The sequence below is a fragment of the Parasteatoda tepidariorum genome, chromosome 11 (assembly GCF_982258835.1).
Source record: "Parasteatoda tepidariorum strain Cologne lab strain chromosome 11, Ptep-v5.0, whole genome shotgun sequence".
Classification (NCBI taxonomy): domain Eukaryota; kingdom Metazoa; phylum Arthropoda; class Arachnida; order Araneae; family Theridiidae; genus Parasteatoda; species Parasteatoda tepidariorum.
This window is the reverse complement of record NC_141765.1, coordinates 101,499,732-101,519,507: the sequence shown is the minus strand read 5'-3', so window position 1 is coordinate 101,519,507 and position 19,776 is coordinate 101,499,732. Positions and strand designations below refer to the sequence as shown.

Genomic DNA, 19,776 nt, shown 5'->3' with positions numbered 1-19,776 from the left:
TTAAAATGTAAAACACAAAAAACATTTTTACAGGAAAAATTTCAATCTGGAATTAGACTTGAGTATTGTTTGAAAACAAAATAAAAAAAATGACACAGTGGTTGTTATTCTGAAAACCAAGATTGCCTTTATTTCACTTTATCTATTATTTACCTTACATATTTATCACTTTAATAGCTAATTATCCGAAAAAAAATTCTTTTTTTTTTATGTCCAAAATATGCCTTCTGTAAAATTTTTTCTTTTCCTTTTCTCTCTTATTTTTCTTTCTACTTTCTTTATATTTATTTATTTGTACTTTTATTTTCTTTCTTGGTATTTTTATTGCAATTATTAACCCGGATTTCAGGAAATATGTGTACAGACAAATTGCTTTTATAATCAGAAAAGGTGATCAGTCTTCTCAGATTTTACATTACAACCCGTTTAACACAATTTATCACTAATTGAAATCCAAAACAAAGTTTTCAAATTTAATATGGTATTAAGGTAAATCAGTTTTTAATTTTTTACTGATCTAGCTATTTTCCTTATTTTTAATCTGAAGTGCAAGTTTGGTTTATTTGCAAATTACCTTCTTTTTTTCTTTTTGGACATAAATTTTTTTTCTTTTTTTTTTTCAAAAAATTTTCGTTTGGATTTTTTCTTAAGTAATTTTTGTGCAGAGATCTTAATTGGTAATTTAATTTGTCACAATTGTTAGGGAATTCAAATATTTTCATTTCTATTTTAAATGTGTTTTTGAAGTGAATTTGGTTACTATTACTTTTCAAATTTTTTTGATCATTTTCCTATCTTTATGTTGTTTGTCTATGGAAATGTCTGAGCTACAACTTATTACCAACGTTGGACTAAAGCATTAATGTCTGGTTGCACTTCAATTTAAATTCTAACAACAAGTATTTTATTCATTTTTCCAAACTATTTGTAATAGTTTTAACATTTCTTGATCTAATTTTTGCCACACCGTAATAGCATTCATATATCTAAATTAAATTTCAATAATTACTGCAGTTGCATTATGAAGAGAAAAAAAAATTTAAATGGCATTTTCATTTAAATCCTAATCACTGTAAAACAAAAATATAATTTCTACTACTCAAAAAATCATAGAAGCTGTAACACATAAAACAATATGAAAATAATTTCTCGAAACACTTTTCAATCAAATAAATCAATTAACTGAAAATAAAAATTTAAAGAAATAAAAATTTCAACAGTAAATACTATCAATATATAAAAAGTAGTTTCACTTTGAAACATCAAATATGGGAAAAAATTAAAATCATAATCATTTAAGAAATTGATTTATGAGAAATGTAAAAAACTTTAACTCAAAGGATACCTGAAAAAGTTCGAATTAGTCCGAGATATTTTGAAAACCACAACAGAGATGGGAATGCGTTGAAATTCCGTAAACACAATTCCAAAACCAAAGACGTGAGCTGCTAGGGAAAAAATTTGTTTCTTCGTTAAGATGAATCGTAAATTAACACCAATAGTGACGGAGAAATTGAAGCTTATTTTTCTTTTGAATGTCGAATATTTAAGTAGACCATCGTGGGTGTGAGAACAATTATTCATCGACGATAAGATCCAGCTCAGCACTTAAGAGTGGCAAAATCGACGCTTTCTCAAAGGGATAGTTTCAATAAAACATTTTAATCAACAGGAATTCGATGCAGTTTTTCTTTTTATTCCAAGGAAGGAATTGAAGCTCAGCTTTCTAGTATTCTCAGGAACGTAGACAAAATATGCAGCATAGACATGGAAAACGGATGGTCGTTTAGTTCCACTGTGCGTAGGTATAATTTATAATAAACTAAACGTTTGATGATTGAAGAGATTATTTTTTTTTTTGATGAAGATACAGGATGAATTAATTATTGCCATAAGTTGAAGAAGAATTTGACTGCTTATTTACCAAATGTCCATTTGAATAAATGATTTAAAGTTATTCCATATTTTTGAAGTACCCTCTTCCGAAGTTGATTTATTTAATTTCAAATGAGATATTAAATATCTTTAATGTACCGTACGAACTGTACCCCTTCCCGACCGTTAAATCCTGGCGACTTATAACGTCGTTGCCGAGTGGAAGGATTAAAACAGGTCATAGGTCGGGAAGGAGGGTACAAAATTTATTTATTAATTATTAGACAAGAGCAGTCATGAGAATGAGTAAAAGTGCACATGAAAAGTTGCGCTCCTTGGTTATATGTTAGGGAAAATCTTGCAAAGTAAAATCCGTAATATGTCTTGATTTAGGGACAGAGGGAACTCTTAGTAGTTGCTATTGGTTTATGAAATAGATCGAACGTTTCCCACACAAGAGCAAAGGGAAAAATGTCCTGCTCTTAATTAAATGCATACTTGAGCCAAAAATAGATTTAAGAACAGGATGTGGCTTTTAAAAGTGTGAGAAAGTATTTCGTTTAGAATAATTAATTAGGATGAAGTTTTATAGCAGAGAAACTAACATAAAAAGATTAATTGAAGCTTTTTATGTTACATATATATATATATATATATATATATATATATAATGTGCATTAGAAGACTTTTTCTTTCTTAAAGTGGAAGATGATTTTGGCTGGTAATTTCTTACACACGTTTATTTTATAAACATAAAAGTTAAGGCTATAGGAATTAAATAAGGTGAATTGATATTAATTTTTCACTTTTTTTGTATTGATAAAGCTTTTTTCACAATAATTGAATGCTAGACATTTTTAACTCCTTATAAATATATAATTCTTGTACTTTTAATATCACTATTTTGACGATGACTTAAAAATTGTCGTAATAACAGATTTCTCTTTATATGCCATACTCTTTAAAGCTTTAAAAAAAAACTTTGTTTCTGTAATTTATTTTCTGGAACTTTGTTATACGGAATTCACTCAAAAGTTTGAAAAATATCTATTATAAAGCAAGATTTTATATAATTAAATATATACATCCCACTCTCATTATGAAAACTGAATTAATAATATTTGTGATTCAAATAATTAGAGTACAAAATAAATTATTTCTGCATGAGATATGCCCATATTTCTCAAGTAACTTGATTGATTTTCTTCAGTATTTTATGAAATGGTCTAAAAAACTGCTTACAAACTCTGTAATTTTTCATTTTTCTTAAAAATATATTCTTGAACCCTCATATATTTTTTTGCAAATTCAAGAAGGGTTTTTATTATAAGTATGTATATATATCGTCTAATTTAAATATGTTTAGATTTTGGCTGTTTTATTTTTTAAGTATTTCTATTGTGTCTTAATACATCTGGATAAATAATTTAATGCTACTATATGCATAACTTTTTTTTTTGTTTTCTTTTATTATTTAGAAGTTTTTTTTTAATTTCTCACGGTTTGTGTAAATGAAAGCTTTCAATTTTATTTTGAAAATTCATTTATTCTGCAGATGTTGAAAATTTTTATTTTATATTGTAAGTAAACTTATTTATTTGATTCTTGTACACTTCCATTGTTTTGCAATAATTTGTTTATAAAAAATCTTTCAATCAAGTAAAATATTTTTTGTTTCTAACTTGTTCCTAAAGTTATTTACAAGAGTTAACTTAGAAGCTGGAAGTACTGACACGTGTTTTGAATACTTTTATTATCCTTAGGGCTTTGAAAAGGTTATTAATTTAATATTTCTTAATTTAAATGTTAATATATTCTTCTTAATATGGGTTTTAAAAAATTACATAGTATTTGGAGGATTATCAAAGAAGAAAGTTCATATATTCTTCCTAATATATTTTTTAAAAAATGATATACTAGTTAATATAGAACTGTAATTTTTTATATAAGTAATTTTATCAAGATTCTTAAAATAAGAACCTTACGGAATCGATTTCTCATAATGTTTTTAGATTTGCTATTCATTTTTCTCTTCACTAAGAATGTTCTTTTTATATTGACAACACTTCAATATTTGATGGAAAAAAAATTTCCTATACAGCTGTAAAGTTTTACATTTATCTTAAGGTTCTTATTCTCTACGTTTACAGTAAATTTTAGTTAAATTTTAAGTAATTGATAGATTTTTAGACTGTTATTCAATGAAAAATTTGAAAAAGTTTTTTTATTTTTTATTTCTCTTAAATACATTTTAGAGAGGAATGTGAACACTGCACACAGTGACATTTTTTAATTGTGTTACATTTGTTTGAATACTTAACTTACAGTGAATGATGCTAGTAAATGATGTAAGTAAGTAAAATACAGAACATAAAAAACAAGAATTTAGTTACAGTTTTAAATTGCTATTACTTTGAAAAATTTAATTACTGTTTCTTCACATAAATACGTTAAAAATGCACAAAGAAAATAATCAACTTTTTTCTTATTAATAGATAGCATTTTAAAATAACATAGAAAATATTTTAATTGATATTTCAATGAAAAGTTATTTAATTTTAGTATATTTTGTGCCTACAACCTGTAAACTTTTAATGATTTATTATTTATGTTAAAAAAAATTGATGTTGTGTGTCTTTTTTAAATGTTTTGTGGATTATGCACCAATTTGCTGATCCACACTTTGTGGGCCACTCAATTCTGTGGTTAATCGACAGTTTACTCTACAGTTAACAAATATCAACAAATAACTAAAACTGAAATTGCTAACTTCTGCATTATGTAGAAAGTTTTTTTCCCTTTTTTTAAAGGAACAAAATAAGTTTTATTGGTGCAAAAAGGGGAAAAAAAATTGTTAAGCAAACTTCAAATAAAAATTATGAAAACAAAAATACATTTAAGTTTTGAGAAAATATGGGGTTTTTTCAGCTCATCATTTTTTTAACGAATTTTGTTTTTAAATCAAAACTATCTGGGGGACACAAAACAAAATGTATTCATAAGTTATCTAAACATGTTTAGATAAATTATTTTGACTTGTTCTTTCATTTTAAAATTTTGTATTATATTTACTGACTATGTGCTTATTGTTAAACTATATCATTCTTATTTTAATATTGTTTGAAATCTGACAAAATAAAAACAACATATGTAATAACATTATAGAATTAAAACATATTAAACACATTAAAAGTTTTTTAAATAATTAAAAAATTGCAATCCCTTATTCAGTAATGAATTTCCCTCTTAAGTGTATTTTAGGTTTTCACAATTATTAAAAAACAATAGTTTTTCCTATTAGTTGTAAAACAATTTTCTTTTAAAATTAAACTCTTGATATAGTGTATGAAAATAAGTTATAGTTCGTACAAAAAAAATTTTCTTTACTCGCAATTTACTGAAAGAAAGCTAGGGGGACAGGAATTATCCTCAATAAAGTAACACATAGAGTTTTTAAGATTTAAGTGAAACTTATATACCATAAAAGCTCATATACCACTGCAATTAACCTTTATTATTCTTTAGTGAGAAATGTTATTTGTAACCTAAGACAGGGTATGTAGCATTTTTAAAAAGTGCTTAAAGGTGTTCATTTGTGATTTACAGTTTTTAAATGGCCTTAAAAGTGCTTTTTTTATTTGGAGGTTTGTAAAAGGTGCTTAATGTTCTTTCTTTTAAAAAGAGATTTTTTTCTTTGCTGTATCGATTGTTGTTATAAATTACAAAAAATACATGACTTTCACAATTTTCTGTGCAATATTTATCAGAAACTAGTTATTTTATCATGAATATATAAAGTTTTCGATTTTTTTATTAATTATATTGATTTTTTGTTCATAAATTAAGAACTTTAAAAATAGAAAAAAATAACTTTTATTACTGCACAAATAATAATTTTGATTTTTCTTTTAGAAAATGATTAAAAATATTTTTTGAGTGCTTGAAAAGTACTTAAAAGGTGCTTATTTTTTGTTGAAAAATCTGGCTATGCACGTTTTATCTACTACGTTTAAATAAATGTGTTTATAAAGGCCAAATTACGGGGAAACTTTAAATCTTAGTTTAAATGGTATAAATATCTAATTATTTTTTATTCTACAGTCTTGAAATCATTTTGAATATTAATTTATTTGCTGTGATTGTAATTATTTATAGGCTTGCTAGTGCTTAAATCTGTATTTAAGAAATTGTGATTAAAGCTAAGGAATTAAAATATTATTTGTCTCCTAAAATCTCAAGTAATATTCTCTCGGTACTTGGAAAATGGACTAAGTAGAATCTTAATTTCAAATTCTGCTTAATTTCTTTTAACATAGTACAAGTTTGATATCCTAAATTTCTTGGTACCAGAAAAAGAATTGAAATGCCTTAATTACAAATAAAATTAGTTAACTTTAATATAGTAACTAAGTAATGCCTCAAATATCAAAATAACTTTCTTTCCTTATTATCCATCCTGCAAAATGTGTATCATACATATAAAAAAAATTTAATTCATGAAAACCATTTATTTAATTAAAATTTGCATCATCACATTCTTGTAAGCTTTTGTTTAATAGTCTTATGTAATTTGCTTTGGAAAAACACGAGATTAAAACTTAAATTTATGAAAATGTTGAATCAATTTGTTTTAACTATACCTTTTAGGTTGCCCCCCCTCCCCCCAATGTTCTGCTCAGGTTTCAGCCACTATTCAAATAATTACTTCTTTTTACTTTTATATTAAAATAATTACTTCTATTAACTATCATTAAAATAATTACTTCTATTTACTATAATTTTGACCATGAATAAATTTTACGAGAAATAGAATATTTTAATGTTTTGATATTTAGCAATAAATCATTTTATTAAAAAATGAGCAAATTTTGAAATAGTGAATTTGTATGATTTAAAATAAGCTCCTCTCAAAAATATTGTTTGCATGTATGCATCATATAATGCTTAAAAATTAAATGTTTTATTTTTATCTGATAATGACTTGGATTATTCTAGTATTTTCACTATACAGTTGTATATATTTCATCTCAAACGTTTAAAAATTGTCCTATGTTCCATTAATAAAGTGTATTAAAATATAAAAACTACTGCTGTGTACTTTCTGTTCTTAAGTAATTTGGAAAATAAAAATAGTATATTTTATTATTCTTTTTTGAAAACCTTTAATATATGTAAGTAGACAGGGTGGCCACCCACCTGGAAAAACTGGAATTATCTGGGAATTTTTTTTATGCTGGAAAAAACTTTGAAAAATCAGGGAAATTTGGATAAAAACCTGGAAAAATCAGGGAATTTTAAAGAAGAGCTGGAAATTTTTTTAATTTCACTAATTTAAATTTACTAATTTTCTTAATTTAAATTATTTCATCCATTATACCCACTTTTTTTAGACGGAAATGTATCTCCAAGCAGTTGAAATATCATCAACTTAGCAATACTTTGCTTGTATCAAAATTTGCTCCATTACAGCTCTGTTAAACTAGAATGCCGCAGAAAATTCTCCCACTGTTGCTAAACGAATGTGAAAACCTTTGACTGCTATGGACTGTGCAATTTGAGAAAGATTGTGGGGGAGGTAGAAGAAGGGATTAGGATATTAGCTTCTGTTTTTAAATTCTATCCTTGGGCTGAATCCATTTATGGCTTAAGTTTGTTCCATTTTGACAAAATGTTTTTGTATTTTTAACTTTATAAAATTCAATTTATATTGCACTCTTTTTCTGAAAGCTTTTGTATTCCCTTTAAAAGAAATCTGTGAATTATTTTTTCTCAGCAAACCAACCAATCACACATTTTTTTTTTACAATCGCTAACAGCAATGTTTATCGACAAATTGTTACAATTGTTGCATTAATGCTACTTTTTTCTATTTCATTTTAACCTTTTATAACATATTTTAATTTTAAAAAAAGTTTTTTTAAGAACTAACTATATACTAATATTTAATTTTACTCTTTTGTTCGTCAATAATTGATATTTGATTCAAAATTTTGTACCAAAACAATAAAAAATCTTGCCAAATTATCAAAATAAATTATTTTTTAAGATATGTTAAAAAAATAACATTTTAAATAAAATATTTTATAATATAGACACTTTTCTTGTACCCACATCCTACACTTTATTAGAATAAAGAAACTAAAACCTAGAAATTTTAAGATTTTATCTGGAAAATCTGGAATGAAGAAAATCTTAAAATGCCAACTGGAGATTTGTGTTCTTATCTTGACAGTGGTACAAGATATGGGAAAAAGTTGAAAAATTTTTGCATTTGAAAGAACACAAAAGAAAAGCTCCTTGAGTACTTAAAATGATCATAGTACTGCAAAGATTGCTGAAAAAAATGTAGTAAGAACCAAACATAAAATAAAAAAAAAAATTATTATGAAGAAGTATTATCTTAATAAGTCATAAAAAGTTGCATAATATGTAAGCTGGAAGGTGTGGAGGGAACTTAAACATTATCTAGCAAATTAAGTATGACTTTTCTTTTTTATGCCAAATCGAATTAAATCAAAACCTAAATGAATAGGATAAACGATTTAGTAGTTATAAGGGTTATCATGCATAAAAGGTTTAAATGATGAGTTAAACCTATTTGTACATAAAAACCCTTTTAACTTCCAAACTATGAAGCATTCAGAATTCAACAGCATATTTGATAGCAATGCCTGATGTATATTAATTAATTTTATTTATTTAAATAGTAATTTAAGAGTTTTTACAGGTAAAGCTTCTAGTTTTGTATTCTTGGCTCTTTTTTTAAAAATCACTTTCAGAATAAAACAACATGCAGAATATTATATCTCACGTGTTTAAATTGCAATTTTTAACTCATAAATTGGTGAAATTATGTTTTTCATTCTAAATTATAAAATCTATATTTTGGGTATTGTCTTTTTTGCTTTTCCAAACCACTTCCCTAGACAGCTATGCAATAAAAAGTGTAAATCAAAACATAAAGCCTTTAAAACTCTTGTCTTCTGCTGATCACATTTTGGACTGTTTGGATTTCTTTTGAGAATTTTTTTATTTCATCATTGACTTTTTGAATATCTTCAAATTTTGGTTTAACTCTAGCAACTTGGTTTGGATTTAGAACAACTCTTTTAATTATTTATTTTCTTTTGATCATGTTCTATTTAGAATAAATGTTACATACCACATAATACCTCACTTGCTCAGGCAACAATGTCAGATGCTTAAATATTTATAAGTCTAAATTTGCATTATTTTTTCAATAAACCACATTAACTTCTAAACTTTTAGTTCCATCGATTGGGATTTGATTTCTTTTTTTCGATTTAACATGAACGAATACATCAGAAACAATAACTCCTTTGTCTAGATAGCAAAATTTAAGCTTTGCACTACTCTGACTTCTGTAAACTTAAGATAGTGGCAAAACTAACTTAAAATGTCTGCATTTTGCTTTAAAATACGACTTTTGTAACAATGAACTGGTTTCCTCTAAATATTTTCATGTTCTTCTATTTTGAAAGAATGTTCCTAGATCCCTAGCTTTGTTCCCTAGTTTTGTGATTAAACGAGTTAATATTATGTAAGTACTCATTTTTCCAAACATAAAAGTTATTTCAAATTTCATTAGCTATGGTCTGATCCTTATAATTAATATCATTAGAAAAAGAAATTCTCTCTATATATAAATGAATGTCTATGTGTCTTTTAAAGATTCATAAATCAGCTATCTGAATTTGGAGCATGAAGAAGGTCACTGTCATTATTCAAGCAATCTATGGCAAACTGTTCAAGCAGAATGAGCCAAAAAATTAAATAGAATTTTCTGATTGGTTAAGCATTGCCCATTGTTTTAAATTTAATAAAATTTTTCAAATATTTTAAAGATGACATCAATAGTGATAGTTTTTAGCTTATAGGTCTAATTGTTAAAAAAAAAAGGAAAGTTTATTGCTAGTGCATTAATATTTAACTATTTTTTTAATTGCTATGTCAGATAAATTCAATGAACATTAATGGTAGCATTTTATCTATTTTTTATTTTACAACTTGATAACTATTCCAATTTTATTCTTCTTTCTTGATATTAGTTAAGTTTCTTTTCATAAGGTAGAAAAATCACTACATTTAAATACAAAGTTCACATTAAATTTTATCTCCAAGGCCTGTGAACAGTTCTTTCTCGGTTTGAGTGCTGTGGGAATCATTGGATGAAGCTTTGGTGGCTTATAAAAGGCCAGCAAATAGTTAAAATTTTTATAAAAAATTAGTCTTGCCAGACGCTAGAAGAATTGCTGTTATGAGTGTTTGACTGACTGGTAATAAAATTAAAAAAACATAAGGTAGTGGGATTCTTGAGAAATATATTTTATTAAAAAGTTTTTTAACTTCTGAAGGTTATATTTATATTTTTGATTAAATTTGTATTTTTATGTATCTGTCATTCATTATCTTATGTTTCTCGGCAGGATAACGGCACTGATTCGCTTTCAGGATTTGAATCCCAACCCTTCATCTTCTCTTCTGTCTTCTACCAGTTCATCCTGTAAGTCAACTTCTTCCTCTATATCCACAGCTTCAGCCAGACTCAGAAGTAAGTTATTTATTTGTCTGTTTTATTTTATTCTAAAGGCCTTTTTTCATCCTAATTTTTAAAAAAATTGTTTGTAATTGATTAATTCATGCATTCTATAAGATATTAATCATTAATTTTATTAGCGAAGAAAAGCAAACACTTTCTTTTTGAAGTAACAAACTTTTTATATTCTTTATTGTTTTATGACACATTTTCAGTTAATTTTTACATTAAAGATTTTAACAAAGTTGCCTTATGTATAATGGACAAAATAAAAAAAAAGAACCGCCCTGAATAGCTTTTGATTTAATGTGATCGGATCTTCACATTCTAGAACTCAATCTTGATGGTTAACCTCAAATATGTTGATTAATTAATGTAGACGATATTTTAAGTCACATACATAAACATACTTTCTCTTAATAAACATACCTTTATTTCGATGTACTCGAATTTCTTACCCCCAGAATATAGAGTATAGCTGTATGCTGGAAAATATGGTCCCAGTAGTCTGGTCAAGAGAGCGGTCCAATGTTTGAACCTCCTAATGTTAATTTTGCTTTTTACTCATTTAACCATGAGTAGGACTTTTTAAGCAAATTGAATTTTTGCATACAATTATAAAATTTTTTATCTAAAGATAGACATGCAAACTAGAACTTTTAGTATATATCTATTATTTTTTATTATTTTACTTAAAAATAGTCCAAAAAAAATATTGGATTCTAAGGTATATAATTTTTTAGATCATTTTAAAGAATTCAGCTTTTTAAAATACAAAATTAGAGCAAAATGGGTTGGATAGTTTCTGAGAAATCAAATTTTGAAATATTTTCAAAATTCGATTTCTCAGGAACTATTCTACCGAGTATGCTCTAACTTTTTATTTTTCCATTCAAAAATACAGTTTTTAGAATATCAAAATTATATCCTTTACAATTCAATTTTTTTTTACTATTATTAATTAAAATAATAAACAATAAATTCTCACTAAAAGTAATTTTTGCATGAAATTATCTTTCGCTAAATTATGTTAACAGTTGGGTGTATTGTGTGTAAAATTCTTCAATCTGCTTAAAATTTCTTGAGATATGATAAAATAAGTTAAAAGTAAAGTTAAGATTAAAGGGTCCAAACTATTTAGACAATATTTCCCAAACTTCCGCTACTCCTATATTTTAGGTGACGGAAATCCGAATGCGTCGAATCAAAGGTATGTTTATTCAGAGAAAGTTTGTAATTTCATAACTTAAAATATCGTCTGCCTTAATTACTTAACATATTTTATGTCACCCTCACGAACTATTAAGATTGAGTTTTAGAACATGAAGATCCGATCATTTGATCAAAAGTTATTCGAGGTAGTCCATTTATTATTTTACGTACATATTCAACATATTTGCGTTAATTAAAATAAAGTGAAGAAGCTGAACATTCTCTGAAACTTTATTTTAAAAAAAATTCTTGAGTTTTTGCAAAATGCGTAAAAAGAGTTATAAAACATGAGCCTCTGCAACTTTTGAAGGCTTCCCTGACTAAACAATTGGAACAACATATTTTTTTTTATCATATGTATTTTTTTTAAAATAGTTTTGTAAAAAATCTGCCTTGGCCTGAAAACTTGCAAGTTTGATGTATGTTTCTGTGTTGTCAATGTTGTCAGGGGATGAACTTCTTTTTTTTAAATTTATAATTAATCATAACATGTTTTTCAAAATGATTTCTGATCCAAATTATTTGCTTTTCATTTGATAAAAGTGGTACTTTGTCTTTATAATTCATCTAGATTTTGAGTTTGATAACAAAAAATAATTGATTTAATTTGTTTAATAATTAGTTTTTTTAGTGGTATTAAGAATTTTAACTGTAGTATTGTTAAGTAATATTAAATATTATTTATATTTTTTTAGAGTTTAGGTCTTTAAATGTGAAAAGAACTTTTTAAACAAAATCTGATTGAAAGAAAGTTTTTATTATTTAATATATATCTCTTTTTAACAAATATGGTTTTGATGAACCCTGCTGAAGTTCTCAGATGCTTCGCTCTAGCCGCCACAACCCTAAACATGATATTACCTGGTATAGTTTTTTGCAATGCTAGTAAATTGTTTGTTTGCTAAAACTACTTTGACAGAATGACCTTAACTAATAATTTTGTTAATTTAAAATTAAAGTTCTTTTTTATTAAAGTTTTAATCAATCTTAGCATTTATATATAATAGTAAAATAGTCAGGTTCATTTAGGCTCTGCATTCAATAAATTCAATAAATAATATTAACTTTTTTATTATTACTGGTATTAAGAATTTTGGTCGCAGTTTTATTCTTAAATGATAGTTAATATTTATACATTTTATTAAAATTTTGATCTTAAAACGTAAAGGGAGTTTTAAAAAATATTTGATTGAAATTAAAAAAATTCCAATGTTAAATCTGTATTTTTTTAAACAAAACATGATTTTAATATTGATAAAACGTTTCGCTCTGGACTACTAAAACCCAAAGCATTTAGTTACAGGTTTTTTTAAAATTAATTTTTATTTATTTATTTATTTATTTTTGCTGTATAAGTAAGTTAATTATCTGTTTGCTAAAAGTTACTAATACAGAAAAGTCTTAACTAATAATGTTGTTAATTTGTATAACCGAAAAACTTGACTGATAGTTTATATTTTCTCAGAATTAAGAAGGAACTTCAAAGACCTATAAATTAGTGTAAAATTCAACTCGTTGATTAATTATTTTTATTTTTTAAACTCTTAAGAAAGCATTTTCATTCGTTGTTTATTTGATTTGATTACCTGATTATACAAAATGCCAGTAAATTTATTAAAATTGTCTTTCTTACTTTTCGTTCAAAATGAACATTATGAGACTTATTTAATAAATTTAAAATTTCTTATTTCTTGTTTCACTCAACTTGAAACCTTCGAGCATTGTGATAAAAAGCTTTATTTATGCATAAAGTTCAGTCAGAGCAGTAATTTATAATTATATAATTTTAAAAAATAAATAAATAAATTCTTAAAAATTTAAGAGTCGCTGTTTCAATGTTCGGCTTTTTTACAAAAGTGAAAAAATACTAATCATGAAGGAATGAATATTACTTTCAAGGTGATGCAGAGCAATAACCTCTTTCAATTATGAATAATTCTAGACCAAAATTTGCTTTTATAAAATTTTAGACTTCGCGATTTTTTTTAAAAATGAGCTAGGTTTAGCACCCTCGATTCTTAACGAATAAGATTTTTAATGATATTGTTACTATTACTTAAGTAAAAAATAATTTTATAATTTTTTATATATTTGTCTCCATCTGGTATATACTATCTATGTCATAAGCTGCTGATTTTACTCAAATCACTCATTTATATTAAGCAAAAATGTTTCAAGTATGTTCTTATTAAGATTTTTGTGCGGGAAATAACTCATGATAGTCAAAATGTAGTTATTCAGAGATATACTCATGATAGTTATTCAGAGAAAGTATATTTATGTATGTGATTTAAAATATTGTCTACATTAATTAATAAGCATAAATGAGGTCACCCCCTCGAGCCATTAAGATTGAGTCCTAGAAGGTGAAAATCCGATCACATTAAATCAAAAGCTATTCAGGGTGGCTCTTTTTTATTTTGTCCGCTATACATAAGGCAACTTTGTTAAAATCTTTAATGTAAAAATGAACTGAAACTGTGTCATAAAATAATAAAGAATAAATAGAATAATAGAATATTTTCTTTTCATTCGCCTTGTACGAAAGTGGTTATACAACTAGCATACATATTCTGATGTGTGATTTTTCATTCCTAAATTTTTACTGCGGGTACAGTTTTTCATTTCTTATAAAGGCAAGATATATATATTTGGGAACTACAAATGTTCATAAAAGATTACATTTGTTTTAAAGCTAACAAAGTCTAATTTTATAAATCTGTCAAAAACTGTTCTTATCATTCTTTGTCATAAATCATGAATAAATTCGAAAAATTCAGTTTTTGTGAGTTGTTTTAAATCTCTAAAAGTATCAAGAAAAAATAAAATGTTGTAAGTTTTTTTCCTATAAAGTAAACAAAGTCTGAATTTATATCACTTTTCAGATTTGAATACATATTATTTTATTTTTACTTAGTATATATATATATATATATATATATATATATATATATATATATATATAATTTTTTTTCATGGAAGTATATGATAAAGTAACTCTCTTTAGTAATTTGGCACTGAAGCATTCTTCTTGGATCTAAAAGTCATTGCTCTTGTTAACTTTATTAATCAGTAATTTTTTTTTTTATTTGCAAATTTTATGAATGAAAATTTTAATTGTTTTATTTTCTTTCATTTAGAATTTGATCAAGTAATGCTTTGTAAAATAAAAACATGTGTAACAGTTAGAATGCCTCTTGACATACTTTTTTTTTGTTAGTCCAAGGCAAGGAATTTAGTTTTGCTACATTAACAGTGTTTTTTAAAGCTCTTTCACAAAGAAGATTATAAAGTTAAGCCACAGCCTTACACTCTAAGAGAATTTACAATTATATGCACTTGTGAAGACGAAATTCAGGTGTGGTTGGAAGTTGTATGGTATAATTGACTAATTGAAGATAGTGATGAAATACAGGATAATGAAAAATGAAAGTTGAAGATGAAAACTAAATCATAAATTATAATAAAACTTTTATTTAGTAGTATTTGTAGAGCTGAAGATACAAAAATCATATTTTATCAATAAGACTTTAAGCTAAATAAATTTTGCATAATAATATTAATAAGGACAGACCATAGGAGTTAAATCTCCCATTACCTACTTAATCAAAAGCTAAATTAAAAAGTAATTGAATTTTTCCTCACAGACAGTTAGAATCATGAGAAGAGATCCAAGGTTGGTGATTTATCGAAAAATAACATGGCCGAAAATAAAGCCAGTCCCCCATAATCAATATTAGGTTTGAGTCACAAATCGCCAGCAGGACTGTGAGAATTACTATAACCGTGTAACTGAAATATATTTGTGGTAAGAATTTTAAGAATAAAGAGTTATAAATTAAAAAAAAAAATTCTATTAAGTGCAACAGTGAATTAATGAGTCTGCATTAGTATTGAAATAAAAAGTTAGCCGTTACATTGATCAATGAGAAAAGAATAAAATATTTTATATTCGCTATTTATAAAAATTAACTAATTGATTTAATTTAATTATAATTTGATTAAGAATGTGTAAAAAAGCAAGTTTAAGAAATTAAAGAAATTTTAAAAGCTAGAAAATATGTAATGTCCATTGTGGCATCACAACACTATCTTGCCTTAGTGAATTATCCTGACCATAGAATGAGCAAAAAATTTAAATATTTTAAAAGTTATTCAGCTTTTTTAAAACTGTCAACTTAGAGAAATTTTTCTTAATGAAAATTATTTAAATCGAAGACTTATTCTTAGCTCAGATAATGTAGCATTGGAATAATTGTTCAAGTATTAAAATGTAAAACCAGTTTCCCAAAAGTGACTTTTCTTCATATTGATGCTTTACTTCGTTTTCAGAATAAGCATGGATAATAATATTGGCTGAAGAAAGGTCAAACATGAGTGTCGCTTTCATGTGTTATAGAGGACAGGGAAAACAGTTTTTTTTTATAAAATACCTGGAAAATTCCTACATCATACCTAGAAAATAACCATTCCCAGAATTTCCAATAACAGTAATCAGTGATTGAGATTCGAATTAAGTAATTCTAATGTTTATTACAATTATTTTATAAAATTCTACTTTTAAGTGAAACTTTTCTATGTATCCATTCTCATTCAATTATATGGTTTTGCTCACAAAATCTAATTTTTGACATAACGAATAAAACATATCAAAGTTTTCTGATAAAAAATTGCATGGTACTGGTATTAATAAAATATGATATGAATTTCCATTGAAATTTATCTGATATACCTGGAAAAATCAGGGAATTTTTTTCTGAAATTGAGTGGCATCTAGGATGACCCAACAGTTGTTGCAAACACACAGCAGTTATAAAAATAGCTTATTATTCACACAAAAAAGGAGCTTTATTTCATTTGATGACCGAGTCTTTAAAAAATATCCTATAACTTATTCCTATGGTCAATGACTCTTTGAGATGAATAAAAAAAATAATGGAGCGATTTTAAATGATAAAAAATAAAATCAAACAAAATGCAAAAGTATTAAAAATACTTATCAGCATTTTTAATGAGTTTCCATTTAACATTAAATAAAATATTAAAATTCAAAATTATTATGCAAAAAATGGCCAAAAATTTAGCATGTAAAATTATGTATACAATTCAATGTACTAAATTTAAATTAAGATTGTAAAATAAATAAAAATTATATTGTATTATTCTATTTTGATTTCTGTCATTAAAATTCTCAAACTGTCATTACCATTCTTATACAAATTTTAAGATGTATGGTAATGATATAGTTTAAGATGTATGGAATTTGTCCTACACCATAGCTACCAACTCTACTGGATTTTGACATTTTTTCCTGGATAAAAATTTTCCTCGTTTTTGTACATTTTTGAAAATTCTCTATAATTGAGGGAGTTTTCTAGTAAAAAAAAAATCCCTATTAGAATAGAATTTTTATACACTTTATGTCTCACTTGAATATTTAGATAAGTATTATGAATACATAATGAAGTGGGTCTCACTTAGAGTAATCAGTTTAAAGCTTTCCTATCTTTCTTTTTCTTTGTTCTAAAAATTTCAGTTTCTTTTTATTCAGAACACCCTTTTTAAATTATAAAATCTTTTAATTATCAATGATTATTTACTTCTCTACTGCTATTTAAAATTATGAGTTAACATGAAACTGAAAGTTTCGAATTCATATAATGTCAATCACAAATGAAAAATATTGCAGACCATTTATGTATATTAGTGTAATAAAGGTTTCGTATTTTGGTGACAATAAAAATCCCTAAAATTCTCTATCTGTAAAATATTTAGTATATTCTGCCGGAAACCAAATATTGTTACTTTTGTAAAAACTTTTATATATTTTGTACAAAGACTTATCTAGTATAAACTAATAAAAAACAAAAATTTACAATAATATTAAAATCAACTCATAAAGGGTAAGGATGTTAATGACAGCAATAAAAATGGTTCAACTTACTTTATTATTCAATATACCTAAGCAAGATTGCTAAATATTTCCATACAAATATTCTGTTTTCATTCTAAATCAGCTGCTACTAAGAATAAATGTTATTTGAGTTACTAGTGGCCATGAAACTGTTGAATGGTAAAGATGTAAAATGCTGGGAAGTCAAACTTAGTGCAAAAATATTTTTAAAATGCAGTGAAACATAAAGAAACAACTTAGTTTTAAATTTTTAATATATGTGGTAATCATAGTTTTTTTTTTCATGATCCATTTTAATTTTTATTTAAAGAATGGATAGAGCACCTTTTAGTATTTATATTTATCCTGATTAAAGAAAGGTAGTATGTAGCTCTGTAATGAAAATAAAATATTTTATTTTTATTTTAAACTTTTAATATTTAAAAAGAGAAATAGAAAATTTTCATTTCATTATATTTAATAATTTTAATTTAGGTTTTATGTTCAACAGTTGAATACACTGTCTTAGAGATGAATCTAGTCTAGTTGAAAATTTGTTTTTATATTGCTATTAGAAACTGTTTTAAATATTGAAAATAATTATTAGGGAAAAATTTTTCTTTATTAAAAAATTCAGTTATTTTATTTTGATTTGAAAAGCACAATGTAAAATACTATTGCAAATTCTTATAAATGCATATTTTTTTCATACTTTTTTAAAATTGTTGTTAGAAAAATTATATATTTTTTTAAAAAATTTCATTTTTCATTTTTTGACATATTATTTTAAATATAATTACAGATTTCAAAAAATGTTTTTTTAAAAAAAAAGCGCTTTAAAAAGTTTCAACTGTTGGAGCTATTTTAACTCTTCCACAGAGCCCTAGAGTTCCACGGAATGTCATTTGGGAACCATTGTTCTAGAGTGTGATCCACGTATATATAGTTAATTTCGCAAACTATTTTTAATGTATTTCAAGATATTTTCATTGAAATCCAGCCAACTGAATCCATGAATTGTATCATTAAGAATGAGCCATAATTACGTTATAATATAATATTAATAAATTAAAATAACTTGTATTTCAAATGGTTAACTGTGAACAATTTTGATTACGGACAATTTGAGCTGAGATCCTAAAGCATTTGTACTCAGTTAAAAGTTTTCATAGTACTGCCCAGATATCTTGTGTTCTGTCATTCTAGACTTGTTCTATGTCAATTTATAAAAGAGGTATCTGTGCACCTGAAAATCATGGAAAGTCACGGATTTCAGTATTGAACAAAATTTGTCATGATTTTAGTTTTTTTTTTTTTAAATCATAGAAAGTCATAGATTTAGGTCGCCAAAAAAAAATCTTATTTTTTAAAACTGAAAATTCAGAATATTTGAATTAGTAACAAGATCCCCACTCACAGTCATATTTCATTAAAATATAAAATGTTTTTTTTCCCTGTTCTTTATTAAATTATGATGTTCTTTCAAAAAATGAAAGAAAGAACATCATTTCTAGAGGGAATTATCTTTTAAACTTCAGTGATTTTTTTTATTTATGTATTTATTATTTTTATTTTACACTTTTAAAAAAAAATTTGTAAAAAAATCGGTAACTTCAGTAAGTGAAAATTTCTTCATAAAAATTTCTTGAAATTATTCATGGAAAGTCATGTATTTGAAAATCTGAAATGTATAAAACAGGGCACTATAGAACTTCATTATCATTCTATAATTGTAAATCTATGTTATAAAAAGGTAATAACAATTTACTTTTTATTGCAGTATATGTATCGAGAGTCCTGTAAAGAAGCCAAGTCTGAAACGTCTTCTGAGAAACGATACAAGAAATAATTATATTAATGTTATTTTTTTCACCTATTGCAGAATATATTGTACTTATTTTCTAAATATTTTAATGGCTCTGTATGTAATAAAAATATAATTCAATGCGTGTTCTCCTTTACTTCCGAAAACAAGTTTGTCAGAAATTACTTAAAGAAAAAAAACATATTTTTTAAATCTAGTTTTATTTCTTTCGCATTTCTTAAATCAAACTCAGATAAAAGTTATATTATTTACTTAATAATAATTAATTAATAACAATGTAACTAAAGAGCTACTGTTTCTAACTTAAACTGGTTAAAATTAATATGCAATTAATACAAACTAATCACTGAATAAGGTTGTTATACATATTTGCTTTTAATCAAGCTCGACACCCTCATTATTGTGTGGATCGAA

General features: G+C 25.2%; 1 protein-coding gene across 12 annotated transcripts in view; it reads left to right on the top strand.

Annotated features, from left to right (window-relative positions):
* LOC147802054 (uncharacterized) overlaps positions 1 to 19,482 on the top strand; it is a 70,897-nt gene extending 51,415 nt beyond the window's left edge. For 10 of the 12 annotated variants that reach the window (XM_087155257.1, XM_087155261.1, XM_087155260.1 and 7 more), the window contains 2 exons: positions 10,323 to 10,447; positions 19,318 to 19,482. The gene's annotated coding sequence lies outside the window, so the exon portion shown is untranslated. Of the gene's footprint in view, positions 1 to 10,322; positions 10,448 to 15,976; positions 16,162 to 19,317 lie in introns of all 12 variants that reach the window. The other 2 variants (XM_087155256.1, XM_087155258.1) reach the window with 2 other exon arrangements.
* Positions 19,483 to 19,776: the final 294 nt, after the last annotated feature.